This window comes from Hyperoodon ampullatus, assembly GCF_949752795.1.
Source record: "Hyperoodon ampullatus genome assembly, chromosome: 4".
NCBI lineage: Eukaryota > Metazoa > Chordata > Mammalia > Artiodactyla > Ziphiidae > Hyperoodon > Hyperoodon ampullatus.
Window position 1 is genome coordinate 53,779,047 of NC_136917.1, and position 12,258 is coordinate 53,791,304.

Genomic DNA, 12,258 nt, shown 5'->3' on the forward strand with positions numbered 1-12,258 from the left:
ACATGTAAAAGAATGAAATTAGAACACTCCCTAACACCATACACAAAAATAAACTCAAAATGGATTAAAGACCTAGATGTAAGGCCAGACACTATAAAACTCTTAGAGGAAGACATAGGCAGAACACTCTATGACATAAATCACAGCAGGATCCTTTTTGACCCACCTCCTAGAGAAAGGGAAATAAAAACAAAAATAGGGCTTCCCTGGTGGCGCAGTGGTTGGGAGTCCGCCTGCCGATGCAGGGGACATGGGTTCGTGCCCCGGTCCGCGAAGATCCCACATGCCGCGGAGCGGCTGGGCCCGTGAGCCATGGCCACTGAGCCTGCGCGTCCGGAGCCTGTGCTCCGCAACGGGAGAGGCCACAACAGTGAGAGGCCCGCGTACCACCAAAAAAAAAAAAAAAAAAAAAAAAAGTCATGTACCACAATGTTCACTGCAGCTCTATTTACAATAGCCAGGACATGGAAGCAACCTAGGTGTCCATCTACAGATGAATGGATAAAGAAGATGTGGCACATATATACAATGGAATATTACTCAGCCATAAAAAGAAATGAAATTGAGTTATTTGTAGTGAGGTGGATGGACCTAGAGGCTGTCATACAGAGTGAAGTAAGTCAGAAAGAGAAAAACAAATACCATATGCTAACATATATATATGGAATCTAAAGAAACAGAAAATGGTTCTGACGAACATAGGGGCAGGACAGGAATAAAGACACAGACGTAGAATGGAATTGAGGACACGGGGAGGGGGAAGGGTAAGCTGGGACGAAGTGAGAGAGTGGCATGGACATATATACACTACCAAATGTAAAATAGATAGCTAGTGGGAAGCAGCTGCATAGCACAGGGAGATCAGCTCGGTGCTTTGCAACCACCTAGAGGAGTGGGACAGGGAGTGTGGGAGAGAGAATCAAAAGGGAGGGGATATGGTGATATATGTATACATATAGCTGATTCACTTTGTTATTCAGCAGAAACTAATACTACATTGTGAACCAATAAATAAAATAAAATGACCAATGACAACAAGAAAAAATTGTTCCTAATCACACACACACACAAAAAAATGGAATGAGGGCTTAGAGCATAAAAGAGACCAAGGACCCATAACAACCAAATGTTATAACTGGTCCTGGTTTATAGCTTGATTTTTAAAAGTAACTATAAAAGAACATTTTTGAGATAGAGAAATTTGAACATTGACTGGGAATTAGATGATATTAGTAAATTATTGTTATCTTTCTATGTAACAATGGCACGGTGGTAATGTTAGCATAACTTTCTCAGAAATGTGTCCTGAAATATTTGGTAGTAAAATGATATCACATCTGAAATATGTTTTAAAATTTAACAGGGAGTAGACATATGAAACAGCATTGAAAAAAGGTTGATGTTTTGTGATATATAAAGTTTTGTTATTTTTTTATTTATTGTATTACTGTTTTAGGTATTCTTGACATATTTATTAAACATAGTTCAAAACAGTATCTGCATAAGAGTGGATTCAAGATGTTTACTTAAGCCAGGAATGGAAAAAGTGTAGTATGTATGTCACTACTCCTGTGTTCTGTACCTATGGAAGACACTGTGAAATGATGAAGACACTTTTCCTAAAAAGCAAGGTTAGCTTTCTCAGCCAAGCCCTCTGGACAGCTAGAAAACAATGGATTGACGCTAGCATAAACGATAAAACATCCCTGCAAATGTCCCTTCATTCCATTTTATTTTTTCTCTTTCTCTAAGAACCAGCATTTTCTCTGATTTTTCCATGAAGTGTTTAATATGAACACCTAAGAGTCTACTGGAGAGGAGAAGGTTGTGGAAGATAGTACCAGAGCTCCCTGATACTCATTTCACACTCTGGACCCACAGATACCTCTTGTGTTGAGCTGGTGGAGAAATGAATTGCATCTTGTATTTCTGAGTGACTGTACAGAGGACAGCTGACCTGAGGAGTTCTTTGGAACCACAGAAGACTTTGAATCAACAAGAAATAGTATTCTGTTGTATTAAATCTCTGATATTTGAAGGATTTGTTGTTATTATTGACCTGCCTTTAAGCCCAGACTAACTCAATAAGGGGGTAGAAATGTCAATAATTTTATATATGAGATGATCAAAAATGGGGTGTTTTAAAATTGTACACTATATTTTTACTGATAATAATAATAGCCATTTATTGGTACTTTTATGTGTTAGGAATTCTTAGTGTTTTAGAAGATTATGTTATATTCACTACATGAATTACATTCATAAAAAACCTAAAAGGAGGATTTTGCATTTTACACACAAGAAAATTGAGGTTCAAAGTTAATAAATAATTTTCCCTTGATCATGTAGCTAAGACACAAGGAAGCCAGAATTTCAAACGAAGTCTGTATAATTTGAAGCCTGTGCTCTAAACCACTGTACAGTAGGCTATTTGAGGGTAGATATGGGACCTTATATTTTTACTGTATCCTCCAGTGAACTCGGTAAAAAATAGTAAGTCTACATTTTATTCAGCATGAGTTGAATACAATGAATAAGTACATTCTGATGCAGGAAGTGAAGAGGACTATTTGAGGAAATAGATTGGGTGAGGGAATTCCACTAATAACAAGTTTTCTCTCTTCCATATTTTAAAATCATTCATAACACATTGGAAGTTGCTGGTGTACTACTACATTGCCAAGTATACCTTGCTCTTAAAGGGCTTATAGTCTAAACAAGCAATATGTGTGTGAAGGTGAGAAGGGAATTGGGAATCTTATTACTTATGCTGCTTACAAATACTTGTTGAGTATTACAGGTATTATAGTAAGAGAGTCATGGCTAATATTTGCGGAGCACTTTATAATGAACCAGGCAAGGTTTTCACATACTACCTCATTTAAAAGCCAAGTAGAGCTATGATAACAGTACTACTGTCATCCACATTTTACAGATGAGGAACATGAGACTCAGGGAGGTTAAATGACAGATGATGTAAGTGGTCTAAACACTGATCTAATTCCAGATTTCAAATTCTTAACTACTATACACTCTGTCTTCACTGGTGTCCTTCCTGCTTCTCTCTGCCACCTAAATCAATGGCAAAATGTCTTGTTAAAAAGAGAAAGAGGGCTTCCCTGGTGGCGCAGTGGTTGAGAGTCCGCCTGCTGATGCAGGGGACACGGGTTCGTGCCCCGGTCCGGGAAGATCCCACATGCCGTGGAGCGGCTGGGCCCGTGAGCCATGGCCGCTGAGCCTGCGCGTCTGGAGCCTGGGCTCCGCAACGGGAGAAGCCACAGCAGTGAGAGGCCCGTGTATAGCAAAAAAAAAAAAAAAAAAAAGAAAGATTTCTGGTAGAAGTTGGATTCTGATAAAAACTATGAAAGTTCTTGATTTATTCATTTTTAGAAAGTTATCTTTTTCTGAAAAAGTCAGTCCTTGGCATTTCCTCTTTGGCCAAATTCATGGCTTCTTCTAAAAATTCTGAAAACTATATCTGGGTTTCCAGAAACATCTCAATGGAGATGAGCAAATTTTAATAATTAAGGTCCCATATGATGTAGAGGATTTGGGGCTCCTCTTCCAATTAGCTCAGCAAGACCAAGACCTATATAAACACTGACAGTACCTTCCCAATCAACTTGAGCTTTGGCCAAAACCTTTCTTCAGCATCTGTTGTCCAATTCTGACTTTAAAAAGATCAGTTGGAGGCAGGAATAAAAGACTTAAATATAATACCTATGAATCATAGCATCTTAAACTTAGAAAACACTGTACATTATCATCTAGTCCAACTCTTTCATTTCACAAATGATAAATCTGAGAGGAGGGATTTTGTGACCAAAATCTCAATGGCAAATTAACATTTTTTTTTTCTGAAACACAGTCCAGTGCTCTTTCTACCTCATCATAAGGGAGGGATGGGGAGATGGACTGTTTAAAGAAGGCAAGGTAAGAAGGTGATTATCTATATGAGACCATTCTTATCATAGGACTGAACAATAGGTAGTAAGTTTCAGTTTAAGCACTGAAGGAGTTCAATTAGGAAAACAAACCTCCAGTTATTCAGGGTAAAAATATTCTGGAGATGTCATGTATAGCATGGTGAATATATTTAATAATACTGTATTGTATACTTGAAATTTGCTAAGAGAGTTGATCTTAAGTGTTCTCATCACACACACACACACAAAATCGTAACTATGTGAGGTGATGGATATGTTAATTAGCTTGACTGTGGTAATAATTTCATAATGTACACATATATCAAAACATCATGTTACCAGAGATTATCATACTAAGTGAAGTAAGTCAGAAAGAGAAAGACAAATACCATACACTATCACTTACATGTGGAATCTAAAATATGACAAAAATGAACCTATCTATGAAACAGAAACACGGACATAGAGAATAGACTGGTGGTTGCCATGGGGGAGGGATGGACTGAGAGTTTGGGATTAGCAGATGCAGACTATTACATAGAGAATGGATAGACAACAAGGTCCTACTGTATAGCACAGGGAACTACATTCAATATCTGATAAACCATAATGGAAACTAATATGAAAAAGAATATACATATAATATATATATATGACTGAGTCACTTTGCTGTACAGCAGTAATTAGCACAACTCTGTACATCAACTATACTTCAGTTAAAAAATAATAAATAAATAAAACTATACAACTTCATCAATTCAAAAAACAAAACAAAACAAAAAATCATGTTGTATATGTTAAATATATACAATTTTTATATATTAGGTATATCTCAACAAAGCCCAGAGGAAAAAAGAAAATAGAAGTGCACTGAGGCACACACATACACAAAAACCCTTCTATTAGAAGTAGTTAAATAAAGGAATAGATAAGGAAAAAAGTTAGTTTCCTTCTCTATAAGCCTAAAAAATTCAAGTGGTTTTCACCAACGTAAAATGACATCTTTATAATCCCCTCCATAGTCAATCAACATTCATTCCTTTCTTCATAAATATTTATGTAATGCTCTTGACCTCCCTAATTGCTTTTCACTTTAAAGAAGCAAACAACACAGAACAGATACCTGTCCTCATGAAACATTTTAATAGGGGAGAAAGGTTCTTTAAAAGTATACAAATCAGGGCTTCCCTGGTGGCGCAGTGGTTGAGAGTCCGCCTGCCGATGCAGGGGACACGGGTTCGTGTCCCGGTCTGGGAAGATCCCACATGCCACGGAGCGGCTGGGCCCGTGAGCCATGGCCGCTGAGCCTACGCGTCCGGAGCCTGTGCTCCGCAACGGGAGAGGCCACAACAATGAGAGGCCCGCGTACCGCAAAAAAAAAAAAAAAAAAAAAAAGTACACAAATCAACAAGATAAATGCACATTGTGATGTTATGAAGGACAAAATAAGGCAATGGGAAAGTACACGGGGAGGGTCCAATATATAAAGGGTCTTCAAGGAAAGTCTCTTGGGTTGGGATCTAAAAGACATAAACATGATAACTAGGGAAAGAGTCAGAGCAAAGGATTCCAACTAGAAGGAACAGCAACTGCAAGCAGAGTCCACTTGTATCCATAAACAATATGGTTTCAGGGGCAGCTAAGCAAGAAAATGATTTTTCCCTGGACTCACCAAATCCTGGCATACTCACCCTGGTCTTTCAATTTCCCTACCATTATCTGCTTAAGTTTCTAAATTTTCTTTTTTCCCCCTGAATTTCTTTAGTGCTTTGATATAGATGACCATCTGGCCCAACTTAAAACCTCTAAGGAGACTCTGATCTTTTAATAATCACCAGAGATATCCTCTGTAAACATTTAATTTCAGTACTTCTATACTGATCAATCTGATTTCTGACAGAGGCAAACAGCCAATATCTCTGTGTGCATAGACAGATGGAAAATAAATGTCTAATATCCTACCCAACAGAGTCTCCTTGGTAATTACCTGACCACCATATCCACGTGACAACATGATATCTGTACTGTGTTGACAGAACACACTGATTATCATAGTTAGTGTGTATTGTCAGTATGTCAGCTTTGATTTTTCACTCTGACAGGCATTTACTACTATGTATGGGCCTGTTCTAGGTACCACACAGATTTACAGATCAAAACTAAACTTATGGTTCCTTTTTTCCTTCAAGATTATATTTTTCTTCTCTGAAGGTAGAGAATGGGCTTCATATTCATGGCTCTTCACAGCAACCTCTATTTTTCCTCTTTAGCATATATGTTAATTGTAATATAATATCCTTGTGCATAATTATTTAATATTCTGCACTAAACGTTAAGTTCTTCAGGGAATAGGGGGAAGGTTTGTCCTCTTCATCATTGTATTAAGCATCTTTCACAGTGGGTAACCCATAATAAGTGCCAGTCAAATCTTCTTGTATATATAAATAAAGAAATTAATTAAAATGTATTCACAAGCTAGAAGGGTACTAGTCTGTTTGGATTTGAGAGAGGCAAGACATAAACTCATGAAATGCTTAGGAGGTGAGGCAGTATTCACTCATTCAGTAAATATTTGAATAACCATTACGTGCTTGGCATTATGCTGGGGATAGATTATTGAGTAAATCAGGAAAAGTCTTCAGTTTTACTGAGCTGAATTTCTGGTTGTGGATCCAGATGCTAGTCAAATAATCACACAAAATGGAAAAATAGAACTCAGACAAATGCCATGAAGTTGCTGTATGGTGATTCATTTAGATTTTAGGAGCTCTAAGCAAGGGATTGCCAAGAGAAAAGTAAGGACAGTTGACCACAGGTAAGTATAGCTTTGATTTGCTCCATTACTGTTAATAGCTTTCTCTAGGTCCGTGGCCACAGGCATCATAGAACCTGTTAGCACATCTCAGCCAGTGAGACACTCTTTTCAGGCCCTACAGCCCACCCTCCTTTGGAACCTTTCTTCCTGACTGGTGTCATGCTCCCTCACTCCTGTAATCTACCTCTTCATTTGGTCCCTTTGCATAGGTGTCACATTTGGACAGTTAGCTAGGTTTGCCTGCACCCTACATCTAAGTACCTCCTCCAGTATTAATCCATCCCAGCAACCAATTTGTAGCTTAAAATCCCAATCCCCTGGTTTTTGTTTGTGCTGTAGGGGAATTGTGCCTTGTGTCATGTACTTCCCTGCCTCTGTACCTGTATATGCTCTTCCACCCACCTTCCACCCATTCTTCCCAGCTTCTCCAAATCCAACCCAAATGCTTCAGCTCTATTTCAAGTCTGATGTCCTTGAGGAGGTTTCTGATATTCCATTATCTCTGTACTTTGCAGTTTTCTGTTACTTTATTCAGAAGTATAAGTAAATCACTTCATGCCACTTCCTGCTCAAAACTCTCTAGTAAGCTTCCTTTTCTACTGAAAATAAAACCCAAACACCTCACTATGCCCTGCAAGGCCCTGCTTGAACTGCCCGTACAGTCCTCTCTGATGACACTCAGTATTTGTTCATCACCCCCACTTACTGATCATCTGCACACTGGCTTTCTTCGAGTTCCTAAAACATGTCGACCTCATTCCCACCCAAAAGCCCTGGAGCTTGCTATTCCCTTTCCTGCAGAACCTTCTTGATATTCAAGAACATTACCTGCCTGGCTACTTCCTGCCAGACTACAATTACCTGCTCTGAGAGATCATCCACTTTCAAGTTACTTCTGCCTCACCCTCGTCAATCTCTATTAAATTATCCTAATTTATCTTCTCCATGGCTCTTACCACTCTCTCAAGATATCTTGTTTACTTATGTAAGTATAAGTGGATACTCTAATAAGTACCTAACCAGCTGATCTTCATTACTGAGTATGAATGCATTTCTATTGCACCTGGCCACTTACTCTTTCTTTGAACATAAGCATCCATTGGTACTTCAAGTTCTTTCTTCTGAGGTCTCTTCAATATTCCCTGCAGCCTTTCTAGACAGAAGTTAAATCATCAGCACCTCTCCCGTGTTTTCATGCACAATTTTTCCATGGAGCATATTTATATACTATGTTCCTCAACAAATTCAAGGACTACAGGCCACTCAAGGTCCCTTCAATCCACTATCAAAGCAGCTAGCCAACTTTTCACTTGTTGGATTTTCTAGAAGGAGTCAGACTCAAGGGTACTGTGTTTCCCAAACTGAAGAAATATCATGTTAAACCCTGACTGGTCACCTTAAAGTACCTCTCTCTTAAGATGAAGAAGGAAGTAAGCTTATCCTTTCCATCCTTAGGGAAGGAGGTACACTCAGAGAATCCCAAATGCTCTCAACAAAAATCCTCTGCTTTTATCTTCAACTGTTGGCTTTTAGTTATGCTCATTGCAGATGAGGATTTTAATAGATATGGAAGTGGATTTCAATACCATTTTTGAAATGTATATATATATAATGACCTGCATTTCACTTTGGAGTATGGTATTTATTGTCATGGTGCTTCATCCAAAAAATTCCATTTCAACATCTTTATGAAGTATCTGTATCCAGAACTGCATTCATGATCTTTAAAAATGACTATGGCATGGGAACCTACAAATCAGAATGGAAACTAGCTGAAAACAACTGGTACAGCCGTACTATTTTATAACAGATTAACATCAGCCCTCTCTGTCTCTTCCCACTAGGATCTACACCCTACGGAAACAAGGCACTTGTCTGTCTTGTTCACCACTGTGGATCCTTAGAGCCATAAACAATATGTCACAGAGTACCTGCTCAGTAAATTCAGGTGAATGAATTAAGTGACTAAACATTTACTATATGCCAGACAACACTGATACAAGCTTTGTGTTAAAATACACACCTCAAAGATAGTTATTCTTCTTTGTTAGATAAAAGAACTGAGGTTCAAAATGTCTAAGCTGGGATTGATACCTAGGCAGTCTGACTCAGAACACTCAACTTTCTCTATCAGACTGTATTAGGTGCAAAGCTAATAGGTGCAGTATACTGCCAGCCCTCGAGGGATGGAACTGAGACTGACATTTCTTATATTCCAATGAAAAGAATAACACGGGTACAGACAACTATGGTACAATGGAGAATACATGTGCAACAAGAAATACATGTGCTGTAGAATTTCAGGATAAGGCACTGTCAAATTTACTGGGCAAGATGCACTTTCAGAAAAGATTCTTAAAGTTGAACCCTTCTCAGATTTCTCTGAAAAGATGTCTTTATTTTCAATAGCTATACATGGGGAGTGAAAACATTCTAAGAGAATGAAAGGGTAGGGATGGAGTAAGAACAAAAAGAAGAGAATCAAGAGAAAATATAAAGCCAAGTCCATCAATCTTGGTAGCTGATCAGACATTGTAGATAAAGAAAAAGAGGAATTGACTATTGATATAATGATTTAAGAGCTCCAAATTGACATCAGGAAGACAAAGGAAATGCTACCACCATTAAGAGAAATAGGAGCTTGGTGATGTTTTGGAACAGAAGCTAAAGGGAATATGACAAGAGTCTGGAGGATCAGATGCATAAATAAAAGGACTAGCTAGAATCTGGGGAGCCCACCCCAGAGAGTGAGTTTCACAAATTTGTAATGGTCCCAAATAGCACCTTTCAAGAGATGGATCTCTGTTCCAGAAAATGAAGAAATCAGTTAATTCTACTCTTTCCCCAGAAGGATAATAGGTGGTAATAGAGCCAAAATAATCTTTGTGGTACCCAATAGGTCTTTACCATTTCTGGGCCCTTCATTATAATGTTTGACAGATATACACAGACCATGTTTGACTTCTTGGTATCTGGTTGCCTCAAGGTTATACACAATTTTGGCCTTTTATATGTGGCTACAGGAGATGCTCCCCATAAGATGGGTTGAGAATTGCCCATCCTGCCTGTAGACAATGTGAAATAGACAGAGGCAATTCTCAAGCTATACTTATATCTATAGCTATAGGTATGTCTATACCTATACCTATTATTCTTTTCCCAAAATACTGAACAGGAATTTATTCCCCAGAATGTTTGACTCATTTGAATATGTCAAAACATAGAACAGTTTCTGCATCACCAAGGACAGAATAAAAGAAATATTTCTAGATTGCATTTTAGGATTCACCACAGGATTTCTAGTTCCAGAAATAAAATGATACTTGTGGTGCTGGGTTTTCAGCTCAAAGCTTAACTGTTCAAATGGGAGCAGCTACCTTTCACCAAGTTAAGAAGAGATTTCAGCATGCTTACAGTTTATTTGAAGGATATAAGTAGAAACTTTGGAAATTTTCCTGTCATTCTTGGCCTGTTCTTTGGCAATCAGCAACATTTGTCTAGTGTCTCAACTTATGTCTATAAAAACAAGAACAGGGTTTCCCCTGGTGGCACAGTGGTTAAGAATCCACCTGCCAATGCAGGGGACAAGGGTTCAAGCCCTGGTCCAAGAAGATCCCACATGCTGCGGAGCAACTAAGCCTGTGCACCACAGGTACTGAGCCTGCGCTCAACAGACCATGAGCCACAACTACTGAGCCCGCATGCCACAACTACTGAAGCCGCGTGCCTAGAGCCCATGCTCTACAACAAGAGAAGCCACCGCAATGAGAAGCTCACGCACCACAACGAAGAGTAGCCCCCGCTTGCCGCAACTAGAGGAAAGCCTGGATGCAGCAACGAAGACCCAACGCAGCCAAAAATAAATTAATAAAATAATAAAATAAATAAATTTAAAAACAAGAGCATAAGGAGTAATAGTGGAAACTAAGGTTGACAGACCCCTACCTTACTTTGCCATATCAGAAAAATGAAGTGGAGCCATCAGAAAATGCAAGTTCCAGCTCCATGTCTGTAAGGTGAAAACGAGAGTTTTCTCGTTCTCTGCCTACTTCCTGAGAATTGAAAGGTTATAGTGAATGCAGAACTTTTCAATCAGCAAAATAATTTCATCCACTCATTTTCCTTTTTATTTGTTCCTTCAAATATTTACTGAGTATACATTTGTGTTAGATATTGCACTACTCTCTGGGTATATATTGCTGGGAAAAACAGAAATCGTCCCTGCTCTTATAGATTTTTCTTACTTTATATGTACAATGAGGATAATAATAGTTGCTCCATCTTAGGGTTGCTAGAATTTAATGAATTTTTAAATCACTCCATGTAGCAGCTGGCACACCTAGAATCCTCTATAAATTATGGCTTAAAATTTTCACTTGGAGATGCTCTTTTTGCCATGCAGCTGCTGGAAGATAGACTATTACTTCTCCTTGCTTTCTAGATGAAGATTGTCACTGAGGGCTACTCAGCAATTTCTAAATAATTCAGATGGCTAGAGGCAGGGCCAGACACAGGTTCAGGTACTTACTGCAGCCTGCTTGATTTCAGTTCATTCCTATGCAGTATTCTCAGGCCCTGGTGCCCCCATGAATGACTCAATGCACGGGGAAGGTATATCCCCCTCAAATGTTCCTGCCCACTTCATGGGGGTGCATGACCCCTGCAGCAGTTGGGAGTGGTGGCAAACGAGTCAAATTCCACCTCAGGGAAACTTGCAAAGGAAACATGGCTGCTCCACTTCCAGAGGAAGCAGCTCACTTTCCACCAGCAAATCTCCAGGAACTTGGATGGAAAAGGGAAATGTGGTCAGCAGCACCCTTCCCCACCAGCCTACCGAAGAGGCAGTGAATGGAACCCCTGTGCTGTCAGCCCTCTGGTTGTCTAGGGCCCTTGTGCTGGTGTGTGACAGGCCACCTCAGAGGGCCAATTAGCAAAGCCACCAGGTCTCGTTTGGGAAGGATCGCTGTGATAAGCCTGCAGGTGTCAGGGGCCGCTTCCGCAGGGTCTCACTGCATGCACCACACTCTGTCAGCTCCTGCTACTTGAAAGGAATTAGAGCAGGTGCTACATTAATATTTATCACTCCTCCTTTAAACAGCATTTGATCTGAGAGTGTGAAATACCAGGCACAGAAACTTTCCCATGAGCCAGGTCTCCAGCGTCCCACTTCTCTCCATGACTCCCGCTACCTGAAATCTGGAGGCTAGAATTTCCAGTTAATTAGTTCAGGACTTGCCCATTCTGAACCATCACAGTGAGAGTGATGAAATGCCCATTTTCTTAAAGGTCTATTTGGAGTTATTTTCTGCTGGTTCTTATCAAGGATACTACTTTAAACTTTAAAGGGTGTGTATTAGTTTCCTAGGAATGCTGTAACAAAGTACCACAAACCGGGAGGCTTAAAACAGGGGAAGGGCTTCCCTGGTGGCGCAGTGGTTGAGAGTCCGCCTGCCGATGCAGGGGACACGGGTTCGTGCCCCGGTCTGGGAGGATCCCACATGCCGCGGAGCGGCTGGG